The sequence below is a fragment of the Drosophila subpulchrella genome, unplaced genomic scaffold (assembly GCF_014743375.2).
Source record: "Drosophila subpulchrella strain 33 F10 #4 breed RU33 unplaced genomic scaffold, RU_Dsub_v1.1 Primary Assembly Seq64, whole genome shotgun sequence".
In the NCBI taxonomy this organism is placed as follows: Eukaryota; Metazoa; Arthropoda; class Insecta; order Diptera; family Drosophilidae; genus Drosophila; species Drosophila subpulchrella.
Genome location: NW_023665700.1, coordinates 373460 through 386119, shown reverse-complemented (window position 1 = coordinate 386119; position 12660 = coordinate 373460).

Here is a 12660-nt window from a genome sequence, read left to right as displayed (position 1 = left end):
AAAGTCGTTTAAAAAAATTAATTCAATAATTTGTTTGAATTGCAAAATAATTGTTAAGTGCAAAATAAAAATAATTGTTTGAATGCAGAAATAAAAAGGAAATATAGTTTTTTAAATGAAAACAAGGAAGAACGCTATAGTCGAGTACCTCGACTATCAGATACCCGTTACTCAGCTAAAGGGACCAAAATAAAGTGGAGATATGCAAGCAGCAAATGCGCCACCTACCGGCGGTAGACAGATTTAAGCGTTGTGGGCGTTAGAGTTGGCGTGGCAAAGTTTTTTTTAAATCAATCGATAGGTATTGACGAGACCAATACATTTCAGTTAAAATTTTTTATCTAGCACGAAAATTGTGGGCGCCACAGACTTGGGCGGTTTGTGGGCGTTAGAGTGGGCGTGGCATATTCGCGTAACAAACTTGCGCTGCGCTCAAGCCTACGGAATCTAAATCTGAAATCCCGTTTCTCTATCTTTGATATTTTCTGAGATATCCGCGTTCATATTTACGATTTTTTGAAGTTTGTGGGCGGTTTGTGGGCGTTAAAGTGGGCGTGGCAAACTTTTGTAGGTCAATCGGTAGGTATTGATGAGAACAATACATTTCAGTTAAAATTTTTGTTCTAGCATCAAAACTGTAGGAGACACAGTTTTGGGCGGTTTGTGGGCGTTAGAGTGGGCGTGGCACTCTTCTGAAACAAACTTGCGCTGCGCAGGAATCTCAGGAATCTGCATGCCTAATCTCAGTATTGTAGCTCTTATAGTTTTCGAGATCTCAGCGTTCATACGGACAGACGGACAGACGGACATGGCTAGATCGACTCGGCTAGTGATCCTGATCAAGAATATATATACTTTATGGGGTCGGAAACGCTTCCTTCAGCCTGTTACATACTTTCCGACGAATCTAGTATACCCTTTTACTCTACGAGTAACGGGTATAAAAAAACAACAAGTTAGAACTTCCAGTTAAAAGCGAAAGCAATTACTAATTTTTTAAAGTGCAAAAAATGTTTGAATGCGTAGAACTAAAAACGAAATAAAGTTTTAAAAGGACAAAACTAAGAACTTCCAGTTAAAAGCGAAATCAATTAATAATTTTTTTAAAAAAGTGCAAAAAATGTTTGAATGCGCAGAAATAAAAACGAAATAAAGTTTTATATTGGGAACAGTATCAGTATGTCGAATAGCGATATTTCTGAAATTGTACGCGCCGCAGTTCAGGCTGCGTTGAACACACAGGCCCTGGCCCTTGAACAGAAGTTCCAAGAGTTGTAGGGTAGAATAAGTGCTATTTCTCTGACAAATACAGTGGTTAAGGCCTATGAGGCCATAAGTATCGACAATAGTATAAAGTGCAAAGAGCCTTTAGACATTGTCAAGCCCAGTCCCGAATTCGACGGGAAGCAGGAGAATTATGTCTCTTGGAGACAAGCGGCTAACGCTGCGTATACCGTCCTTAAGGCCTTTAATGACAGTTCAAGACACTACCAGGCAGTAGCAATTATAAGAAACAAAATAAGGGGCAATGCAGATGCGGTATTAGCCTCCTTTAACACGGTTTTAAATTTTGAAGTCATTGTAGCGCGTCTTGATTTCACGTATGCCGACAAAACACCGGTACGTGTAATCCAGCAAGAATTAGATACCATGAGGCAGGGAGAACTTTCTCTAAATAAGTATTACGATGAGATAGAGAAGAAGCTAACGCTTCTTACTAATAAAACATTAATCTCACACGAGCCTTCCGCTACTGCCGTGTTGAATCAGAAATTTAGGAGCGATGCTCTCCACACTTTCCTCTCCCGGCTAAGGAAGCCCTCGCAGTATTCCCAGCCCAACCCAAAGATATGCCCTCGGCATTAGCACTCGTACAAGAAGCGGAAGCGGCTAATGACAGATGCGAATACGCCGCAAGCCTGGCTAGGTTTGCAAATGAAAAAGAAAAGCCCCATAAAACTGGCAGTCAACACAACCAGAAGCCGGGCAACGGACAAAAAAATCCGCACTACGTTAAGTCTGGGCAAGACCAGGCTTACAAATACAGGGATCCCGGTAGTTCTAAGCAACGACCGTCTGGTCAAAGGCACCAGTATCAGGTGCCCGAGGACATGGAAGTAGACCCTACTTCCCGATCAAAGCTGCACGCAAACAACAAAAAAGTTTAAGAAGATGTCTCGATGAGAACTTAGAATCTGAACTTTACCTAACAAAATGGGGATAATGCATATGAAAATTATGCGAATGCCGAAGCCTCAGCTATAGAGGACGAAACTTCGGACCTGGAATATTGTAATTTTGTAGGGGGAAGTCCCTGCTTCCGTACATAACTCGTACGATAGCAGGGCATACTATAAGGCTCTTAATAGATACCGGTTCCTCAAAAAACTATATTCAGCCCCTAACGGAGTTAAATCATATATTATCGGTTGAAAATACCTTTACAGTAAATTCCATTCACGGTTGAACATTCGTAATACAAAAATGCTTTATTCTTCTTTTTAATAAAAAAAACTCCTTCTTCATATTAAATAGCCTAAAGGAATTTGAAGGGATTGTGGGTCTGGATTTCCTAAAGGAAGTCTATGCTAGAATCAATTTAGTAAAAAACATTATAGAATATGAAGGCGGCATAGAGGCCCTTCAATTTGCTGAATTTAAGGATGTGAATTTTGTAAAAGTTGACGATAAAGACGTACCGATGGTTATTAAAAATTGCTTTCAAAAGATGATTAAATTAAGATCAAACGCATTTGCGGACCCCAACGAGTCCCATTTATTCGAAAATGTACCAACACCCCCAAGGGGTATCGGATTTTGTGTAGCGCTTGCTTAAGCAGAAGTGGCTCCATCTGTGGTTCGTAGAGACACAGGGGTGGCGCCATCTAGCATTCGTGTGAAGAAATGTTCTGTAGCAGTTTTCAGAATAAGTGAGAGCGACAAGGGCAAATGTCAGGCTTTCTCGGGTCTAGTTTTTCACCTCATACTCCGGGGTTTGGGTTACCGCCCGAATTTTGCATCAGAGTCGGCAGCCGTTTTGGCAGCCTAGGCGATCAGAGGTGAAAGTTTCTCTACAAGTGTTTAATCCGCAAAGTTTAGCGCGAGTGACTAAGGTCAGCCTGTTCATCTTTCTGGGCCACCGGAAAAAAAGGGGAAATATAATCAGGAAATTAACTATGGATTAGGGTGAGTTGTAGCAGAGATCGGAATGTTCGAAGTCTAGTGAGTAACGTTGAGCTTATTCGGACGCTACCGGCCGTCCACAAAAGGTTCCTGCGCGGCCGTCGTGTATTCAAGCGAAATCTGTAGAGGTTATCTCCGATTATATTTTGAGTCTGTCAAGCTGCTGGAAAAACTAAGTCGAGAAGCGGAAAAGAGTCTTAGCTCAGGGCCCCGCCAACAACATCGCCTTTGGGCGATGAAATAAGACCCGACACATAACCATTTTTGTTTGCTAAGTTACAAATCAAAAGCTTTTGCTTGGGGACCGTTCTTCGTTTGAGCGAGAGCGAGAGGGCAGTTGTTTGATCGCGCTGTAAGACCGTCGGTCCGTCGCGGAACCGCGGCTGAGATTTTTCGTAGAGCCGTGAATTTGCCGTAAAAATGCCGGAAAATTAAGATAAAATTCAAAAGGGGAAATCGGAAAAGTTAAGCCCTCCATCAGTTTTGTGACCCTGCCCGATTGAAACATTAATAAGAGAGTTTGCGACCGGTTATATTCGGGCATAACCTCCAGAAAGAATGAAAAATTGTTAAAGACATGCAAAAGAAAAATAATTAAGTAAAACGTTAGTTTAACTGAAATGTTTAAGATAAAAAAGTTCGTTTATTAATTGATGGCGAAGCAATTTGAAGTCGTGGAAGGAGGCAGAGTCGTCATCCGGTTTTTTTTAAGAGGTGCATTTCGTTCGTGGAATCTTAAATCGTTTTGAGTTTTGGTTCGCATTTCTTAATTATTATCTATACATTTTCCCGCAGCTAGCCAGCCGCAAACGTCTCGGCGAAAGCGCTTTCATCGAAGGATGTTCCTGCAAGCGGTGAGTGCCTTAATTTTAACATTTGAAAGATCAAGAGAAAACTCAAGGCGGTATAAAGAAAAGAGAAAAAAATCTAAGACACGGCACCCAATTGGCCTGTAATCAGGCAGATCGTGATGTAAAGTTCTCTCCTTGCGATTTTTTATTGAAAGTTTTATTTTAATTATTTATTTCGTACCCCTTGCATTACACCAGTTTACAAAAAAAAATTGATGAAATACGCACTTCAGGAAACCTTTGTTTCCGGTAAGATACATCTCCCTGATTAAGAAAAGGGCATTTAAAATATTTTCTATGGTACCAATTTTTTTAAAGTGTAAAAAACGTTTTTCGCACTTTTTTATTTTCTAACTTGAGTTGTGATAAACCGAATTCGGTCATCAAAGACTCATTTTACAGGTAATAGAAAAAAAAAGTTGGAAAACATGGAAAGACGCTGGCATAAATTGCTTCTTTAAAAATACACGCCTAAAAACCGGAATTAGTTTTATGTTGTTTTCTTGAAGGCTGAACCTTAACGGAGAATATGCGCCATCGATCACGACAATCCGTTGGTAAATCGATTTTTTACAGATTTTTAAACGTATAAACCCAAGTTAAAAAAAAAACAAAAATGTCTGATATCAACAATTGTGACGAAAAATGATATTACATTCGATAAAATAAATAAACTATATTAAATTTATGATTTCGGCCCGCAACAGTAAATATTTATTTACCTACACGTCAATTTTCTGTTGTAGCGTGCCGAATACATAAATTTAATATAGTTTATTTATTTTATCGAATGTAATATCATTTTTCGTCACAATTGTTGATATCAGACATTTTTGGTAAGGGCGCGTTCACCACTACTTTTTACCTCGTTAAGAGGTGTTTTTGTTTGATATCAGAAGTTTTTTTTTTGCACAAGAGTTTAAGTACCCCAATACCATGACTAGGAGTCGTCCCATATGGCTTGGCTATTGAAAAACCAAACACACAGATTCTACCCCTAATCTTAGCTGAACGCCACCTTAAATTAGGCACAACAAGTTTTATCGCTTCAATTACCTACTTTATTAGCACAAGTTTGGAATCTCAAGGGCTGTATAGATTCAGATTCCAAGAGAAATCTGTCGTTTCTTACATTTTCCGCCGAACTAGCGGATTTTTCCAAAGTGGTAGAACAAATAGATCAAGTTTCCTATTTCGATTAGCTTCATGCAAGTAAAGGACCCTAAAACCATAACAGATTTTCCGTTTGAAAAAATCTAATAAGAATATTTTTCATCAAATTGTTTTTTTTCTTGTTTATTCCAACAAGTATGAAATATTTCGTATACGGAGCTGAAACGAGTTGCACTTTTAATCGCTTAATATCTTCCAAACAGTAATTTTTAGAGCAAAAAGTGTTCAAAATCAAAAGTTGAGGAATCTGAAGGGCTATATGATTTGAAATTTAAAAAGAAATCGTTTGACTCAATTTTGAGAAAATAGTCAAAAAGTGGTTTTAAAAATTACTTTTTGCCATAACTCTAAATCTAATATAGTCAGACAATTTTACTATATGAAGAGTATTTAGCAAACTAAATATCTTTTCAGAGGTATATAGCACGTTTCTATAGCATTAGTTGTTTAGATACTGTAAGCATTTTAAATCTGCCTTTTTTTTTTAGTTTCCGCTAAACTAGCGGGTTTTTCCAAAAGTCGTAGAACAAAAGTTTTCTATTTCTAGCTACTTTATACACTCATTGGGTTTCCAAAACCCTAAAACTAAGATGGGATGCATACAAACCCACAAACAAAGGGACAAACATTTTCATTTTGGGAAGAAGAAGAAAATCTTGTTTTTTGAATTACTTTTGAACGGAACGTCGGATTTCAACAAATGAGATGTCATTTGACGCGTATTCTCAGTAAGAATAAAACTAGCTAAACAGCCGGGGGCTTTTATCCCCACCGTATCCAGCAGCTCCAATTTTCTAAATTTTTACTTTTAGACTTTCACCGCTTTTTCTCCCAAACAAATCTATATTTCGAAAGTCTTGGTATGCAATCTTCTTAGTTTTTGCAATACCTTTTGATTGGTGTATCACTCGTTGCGTTACTGCCGTCCACAGTGATAGTAGTTGTCTTCGCACGCTCCCTTGCGCGCTTCGCCACTACGTGTACTGCCGTCCACAGTGATAAAGTTGTAATTTAAATTTAAATTGTACTTCCGCCACAACGAAGAAATAGCTATTGCCAAGTCTTGTGATGATTGCAATTTAAAGTTCCATAATTTCATTTAAGACTATGCCTATCTAATTAAATCGCATCATTATATAATCCTGCATGTTTAGATCTAAGATATGTGTTCGCTTTTATTTACTTTTTTTAGCTGGTAATAAAACCTTTGTAATGTGCTAGCTTAGCAGTCTGTTGCCGCAGCTAGGATGATTCCGCGATAGGGCAGCTCGTATTTGATGGGGTCGTTCGGACGTATGGGAGAGAACGGCCAATGGATGGGTGTGCATTAAGGAACCTCGGGGACATCTAACGAGGTGAATTTGAGACTCGGCTAGGGCATTGGGGGAATTTTGGACTTTCCTTTTGATTTAATACGTTGTTGCTCATTTCCGAGTTTAGCTTGTCCAGCACGCGAAAAAAGATTTCGATAACCATTAAAAATAGGCACATCATGGGGGTTAAGCATTTACACCCACAGCCGACAAGCAGCCAGACAGCTTGACCTCCACGGTACCACCTCCGCGTGAATTTAATTTGAATGTGGCGACTCGTTACATTTATAATTAATTAATTCCAATAATAATGATAAGAAGTCTTGGCGCCCAACTTCAAGGGCCTCATAAACATTATGTGACTCATATACACAAATAAATTCGATTGGATTCAGTTTAATTAATTAATTCCGGTTTGGCCAAAAGTCAAGTGGCGGAATATTTAATCCAATTCTGGTGCAGTCAGTAGGATTATCTATTTCAAGTTGCTGCTGATATTTAGCAAACCATTACTTTTTGTTAGTTTTTTAGTTGTCAAAGAATAGGAAGACGGAAGAACTAATTATCAGTAATTTGGTTAATCGACCACTTTGAGGAACTTAGAAAACGACACAAACCAACTTTTGTATACCCTACAGCCTACCAACCCAAAGCGTTGGAGATCAAACGCATAGGAAGTACATGTGGACTCATTTTTACAAGAAAACCCAGGGCTGATCTCTAAAGCGGAATGTTGCAGAACAAAACAAAGTAGGCATAAACTATTGTTATTCATCCGCTTAGGATTACTGTGCTTCTCTTATATGAAAGGAAGCGCAGGCCACGTATGATGGCAAGTGTCATATGCCCGACGGCAAACATAAAGAACATTGTCAGACGTTTGGAGAACAGCGTGGAGCTTTCCGCTGGCCACAGCTGGCAATAGCTGGTGTTTGTCATGCAAGTGCAATTGCAGCTGCAATGCATTGCGTTTACTTTTCGTTCTCTTTTGCTCTTGCCGAAACTATGTCTCAAGAGGAAAGCGAGTTATTTTTGATGGAATCAGACTATGCGTGCAGGCATAATCATTTTATGAAATTTTGTAGAAGATTTTATTTGGTGCCGATATATATCTATCTTGTTTATTCAATTTAATTGTTGTTTATTTTAAATTTTAAGTTTGTAAATTTGTTTTTAAATTTAAAATTGACAATTTAAAACCTTTTGCTTACATTTTCTCAAATCGGCGAGCCGACATATACACGTCAGCCGCTGGGGTCAAATACAAAATTCTAGGAGTTCTGATTAGCAGTTCAGTAGAAAGAGTTGACGCGATACAAGGGAGCTCAACGATTGAACAGCTGGGAAAAGGGAAAGCTGAGGAGCTTTACACTCTCTGGCATTGTTGTCAACTGATAATTCCCAAGGACATTGGTTTTATAAATCGGTCTCGGGCTTATGCACAGCTGAAAGTTCATAAAGATATTGATTCTATAAGTTAATCTGAGTTAATCTTTTTATCCTTTTTTTATATTTATGTAATTTTAATTATTATATTATTATCATTTTTATTATTTTGAGGAATTATTATAATTGTTTCATTGTCGAGTTCCAAAATAAGAATTGTTGTATCTTAAAATTATTTTACTATTTCAAAGAGTTAATTTGTAGTTAGTTTACGATTTAAAATTCATTCATTTTGTTTCCTTTATATCAAAAGGTTTATTTGCTTTAAACCCATTTAGTTAATGACGAGCAATCCAGAAGAAAGCATAGAACCGTCTCCTTCGCCCAAGTGCGTTCTCTGTGAAAAGCCTTTAGCGGCTGCCCAACAGGCCAGGACTAATTGTGGACATGAGTTCCACAAAATATGCATAGAGAACTATGGTAAAACCCACAGCACTTGCCCGACTTGTAAATCAATCTGTTTCGAGAAGGTGCCTCCTGTAACTAGGGGTCAGCAGGGTAGGATGCAAACCCCACCAGTGGCTCAAACAGCATCAGAGTCATCGGGAATTACCATGCAAAATGTAAGCAAAATTGTTGAGCAGCATGGGAAAAACATGAGTAATAGTTTGTTGACACAGCTTTCGGAAAAAATGGCGCAATTGATCGAAACTAATATTGGCGCACGTTTTCCCCAAGTATCTGAGCAGAATGGCCCGGAAGAACAAGTGCAGGAATTTCAGTCCTTGAGACCACATTCAGCAATGGGTTCGGACTTAGGACAGAGGCCTGATAAAGTTGGCCATATCATTAATGGGTGGATGCTGAGATTTAATGGTCAAGATGGGTTGAGCGTTGATAACTTCATATATAGAGTAGAGGCGCTGACTCACCAAACTCTAGAGGGCAACTCTAGCAGCAATGCTAGCATATTGTTTGACGGAAAGGCATGGGTGTTCTATTAGAGGTATCACAAATCTTCGAGAAACTTAGGGTGGATCTCTTTGTGTGAAATTTTACGCAAGCAATTTAGAGATACTCGAACCGATGTAGACTTCAGAGAAGCGATCCGAGATCGAAAACAACAGGAAAAAGAGAATTTCTATAGCTTTTATGATGCGGTCGTTCAGATAGCTGATTGTCTAGAGATACCTCTGCCGGAGAAGGACTTGGTAGAGACGCTTCGCAGGAATCTCAGACCGGAGATTAGGCATGAACTACTAAACGTGAGTGTAGATTCCATAGCAAAACTTCGGGATATTTGTCGACGCAGAGAGAGCTTTCTCGAGGATGTGAGGCGAAGTTTGGCAAGCAACCAAAACAATAGAGGCCATAAGACATAAGGGCTACGATAAGCGGCCGTATGCGGAAGTTCGTTTGTTGAGTCAATGGGTGTTAGGTCTCTTAGACACGGGAGCCGCGATAAATGCCATAGGAGGAAAATTGGCCGAACAAGTTATTAGAAAGCGGATAAGGTTTAAAAAGGTTCTGGGATCTGCTAGTACTGCAGATGGTTGGAAGCAGGACGTGGTTGGCCGTTTAAAGACAATAGTCCAATATGATGACGTTGTCAAGGAGTTGGATCTACACATAATTCCATCTCAGTCAGGACCTGTATTTAGGTATCGACTTTTGGAAGGCTTTCGACCTCCTGCCACCCGATATGAACATAGCTGAACTAGCAGATAATTCTCATGCCTTGTCTGACCAACACAGCAACGATTTAAAGGCAGTGATCAACAAATTTCCGTCCTTCGCAATCTCTGGTTTGGGAAAGACGAGCCTCATATCGCATTCAATCGACATTGGCGATGCAAAGCCGGTTAAGCAGCGGCATTGCCCTGTATCCCCAGCGGTGGAAAAACTTTTATACGCTGAGGTTGATAGAATGCTCAAGCTTGGGATCATCGAAGAGTCAGATAGTGCGTGGTCATCGCCGGTGATACTAGTTCAGAAACCAGGAAAGGTACGGTTATGTCTGGATCCAGTCTGGATCTGAAGGATGCCTATTGGCAGATACCTTTGGATCCCGCTTCGCGTGATAAAACTGCATTCACGATACCGGCGAAACCCCTGTATCAAAACCCCTGACCAATGCTTCGCAGACCATGACAAGACTCATGGATAAGGTGATACCTGCCCATCTCAGAAATGCAGTATTCGTCTATTTGGACGATTTGCTCATTGTGTCCGATAGTTTGGAGGAGCATTTGAAAGTGTTAAGTGAAGTGGCAGGATGCATCAAATCAGCGGGTCCAACTCTGAATGTGGAGAAAAGCAAGTTCTGCATGAAGAGCGTAAAGTCCCTTGGTCACATCGTAGGTGAAGGTGTTGTACGTACGGACCCAGATAAAAAAGCAGCTATGACGGAATTGCCATTGCCTAGTCGTTAAAAGCTCTTAGAAGGTTTTTGGGAATGGTAGGATGGTATCGGAAGCTTGTAAGCAATTTCGCTGCTGTTTCAGCACCCCTTACTGACTTTTTGAAGCCGAAAAGGAAGTTTTCGATGACACTGGAAGGACAGCAGGCTTTCGAGAAATTAAACGAGATGTTGAGTTCAGCTCCAGTACTGCGCAGCCCGGATTTCAGCCAACCTTTTTACATCCATTGCGATGCGAGCAAGCCTGTCGTGGGCGGTGTTCTAGTACAGAAATCCGAGAATGGAGACGAACTCCCCATAGCCTTTGTGTCTAAAAAGCTGAATAAGGCGCAGAAAAATTATTCGGTGACTGAGCAGGAGTGTCTAGCTGCCATTACATGCGTTAAACGTTTCCGAGCATACGTAGAGGGTCATAAGTTTACCATAGTTACTGACCACGCATCTTTGAAGTGGCTTATGTCGCAGACAGATCTGCATTCTCGGTTAGCGCGGTGGGCGTTAAAGTTTCAGGCTTTTAACTTCAAAATTGAGCACCGAAGTGGGAAGCTCAATGTCGTGCCGGACGCTTTGTCGAGGGTAAATGAGGAAGAGGTAGCAGCATTAGACGCTAGTCACGGATTACTGGTGGACTTGGATTCGCCGCATTTTAAGGATGCAGATTACTTAGAGCTGATTTTGAGAGTACAAGCTTTTGTGACAAGCTTCCGGATCTAAAAGTATCAGACGGTCTAGTGTATCGGAGAGGGGAACACACTTCAGGAGAAACTATTCACGATACCTTCTGTTAGAAATTGTGGGTACCTCAAGGTTTGGTTCCAGAGGCTTTAAAGAAGGCTTATAATGAAACGCTAGAAAGATTGAGGCGATATTATTATTGGCCAGGGCAGGTAAAGGACGTTAAACAATACATTGAAGGATGCATCACTTGCAAAACGACAATGGCACCGAATAACACATTACGTCCACCTATGGGTGCCCAGCCAAAATCCAGTAGACCTTTCCAGAAGTTGTACGTGGATTTTCTAGGGCCCTACCCTCGCTTAAGGAGTGGTAATATCGGAATTTTTATAGTTCTGGATCACTATAGCAAGTTTGTGTTCCTAAAAGCAGTGAAGAAGTTGACAGCCGATGTGGTGGTAAAGTATTTGCAGCAAGATCTTTTTTATACCTTTGGAGTCCCTGAGACAATTGTGTGTCCGACAACGGGTCGCAATTCAAGTCTGAAGCGTTTCAGAAGCTGCTTAGAGTGTACCGAATTTCTCAAACCCTTACGGCGGTATACTCCCCGCAAGCGAATGCTTCAGAACGGGTTAATCGATCTGTCATTACAGCCATCAGGTCATATGTACGGAGTGATCAGATAGACTGGGATGAACAACTTAGCAGCATCTGCTGTGCGCTCAGATCGGCGATCCATTCCAGCCTGGGGACAGCTCCGTACTATATGGTGTTTGGCCAGCACTTCATTGCGTCAGGGGCAACCTTTAAATTGCTGAGGGCCTTGAATTTACTAGAGGACATGGTCCCATGGCGTTTTCGCGGAAGGATTCATTTGAGTTGGTACGCAATAAGGCGTTGGAAGTGATGAAAAAGCAGTAATAGAAAAATGAACGACAGTATAATCTGCGCTCGAGGCCGGTATCTTAAGAAGAGGGCCAGGAAATATTAAGAAGGAATTTCAAGCAAAGCAAATTCCAGGCCGGCTACAACGCCAAATTGGGACCAGCATTTTTAAAGCTCGAGTCAAAAAAAAATTCGGCAGGCCTGTTACGATCTGGAAGATTTGCAGGGCAGATACATAGAAAGATATCATGCGATGCACATGAAAAAATAGCGTATCCACAGCAACCGCTGGTAGTCTCATCCTTGGGAATCTGACTCCCAAGTATGATCTTAAGGCGGGGGGCATTTTTTGTAGCGCTTGCTTTAGCAGAAGTGGCTCCATCTGTGGTTCGTAGAGACACAGGGGTGGCGCCATCTAGCATGAGAGCAACAGGGGCAAATGTCAGGCTTTCTCGGGTATAGTTTTTCACCTCATACTCCGGGGTTTGGGTTACCGCCCGAATTTTGGCATAAGAGTCGGCAGCCGTTTTGGCAGCCTAGGCGATCAGAGGTGAAAGTTTCTCTACAAGTGTTTAATCCGCAAAGTTTAGCGCGAGTGACTAAGGTCAGCCTGTTCATCTTTCTGGGCCACCGGAAAAAAAGGGGAAATATAATCAGGAAATTAACTATGGATTAGGGTGAGTTGTAGCAGAGATCGGAATGTTCGAAGTCTAGTGAGTAACGTTGAGCTTATTCGGACGCTACCGGCCGTCCACAAAAGGTTCCTGCGCGG